Raw genomic sequence first — 1,537 nt, forward strand, 5'->3', positions numbered from 1 at the left:
TTGTAATCCCATGAAAGATTTTGTGGAGAAGAGGAAAGTGTAAAGTGATTTCAGAATACAAAGAATTTCTTTGTGTTGAATTACCTAGAAGTTTGTCATTGATCTGTGTTCCTGAACTATGAAACATGAATATGTGGGCTAAGAAATAGTTTCCTCTGATAAATAAACAATTAACAAATACTTTGGACAGTTAAAAAAAAAAAAACTATGACGAATATGCGAAGGACTCTAATGGATATAGTACACAACATGCAAGACCAGGTGGTTGGCTGGGTGCGGTGGCTCACACCTGTAATCCCAGCACTTTGGGAGGCTGAGGCAGGTGGATCACCTGAGGTCAGGTGTTTGAGACCAGCCTGGCCAACATGGTGAAACCCGTTTCTACTAAAAATACAAAAAATTAGCTGGGCGTGGTGGCATGCACCTGTAATCCCAGCTACTTGGAGGCTGAGGAAGGAAAATCGCTTGAACCCAGGAGGCGGAGGTTGCAGTGAGCTGAGATTGCACCACTGCATTCCAGCCTGGGAGACAGAGTGAGACTCCATCTCAAAAAACAAACAAACAACAACAACAACAACAAAAAATCCCCAAAGCCAGGTGGGCAACGTAAGCAGAGATGGAAATCCTAAGAAAGAGCAGAGAATTTCTGAGTTTGGGGATATTCCAATAGAAACCTCCAAAACTGAAAAGTAAAGAGCATACAGACTGAAGAAAGAAAAAAAGGAATGGAATATCCAATAACTTGGCAACAACTACAAAAAATGTAAATATGCATAATGGGAATATGAAAAGAAGAAGAAAAAAAGCAGGGATAAGAAGATATATTTGAAACAATAATGACTGAGAATTTCCCCAAAGTGATGTCAGACACCAAACCACAGATCCGGGAAGCTCTGAGAACACGCAGGAGGATAAATGCCAAAAGCAAAACCAAATTCCACAAAACTACACCTAAGCATAAAATTTTTAAATTACAGAAAATCAAGCCAGGCAAGGTGGCTCACACCTGTAATCCTAGCACTTTGGGAAGCCAAGGCAGGAGGATCGCCTTAGCTAAGGAGTTCAAGACCAGCCAGGGCAGCATAGTGAGAACTCGTCCCTAAAAAAAAGGAAAAAAAAGAAGAAAAAGAAGAAAGAAAACCAAAGATAAAGAAAAAGTCTTGGAAGAAGCCACAGGAAAAAGCACCTTAGCTGCAGAGGAGCAAAGATAAGAATTATATCCCATTTTTCCTCAGAAATCATGCAAGCAAGAAGAGAATGGAGTGAAGTATGTAAAGTGTTGAGTGAAAAAAATGCTATCATCTTAGAATTATGTACCCTGAAAAATTATTTTTCCAAAGTGAAGGATAAATAAAGGTTTTCTCAGATGAACAGAAATTGAGGGAATTTGTTATTAGTAAACTTGCCTTGCAAAAAACATTAAAGTAAGTTCTTTATTTTTTATTTTTTATTTTTTTTGTTGAGACGGAGTCTCGCTCTGTCGCCCAGGCTGGAGTGCAGTGGCCAGATCTCAGCTCACTGCAAGCTCCGCCTCCTG

This window comes from Colobus angolensis, unplaced genomic scaffold, assembly GCF_000951035.1.
Source record: "Colobus angolensis palliatus isolate OR3802 unplaced genomic scaffold, Cang.pa_1.0 Scaffold212, whole genome shotgun sequence".
Taxonomy (NCBI): Eukaryota; Metazoa; Chordata; class Mammalia; order Primates; family Cercopithecidae; genus Colobus; species Colobus angolensis.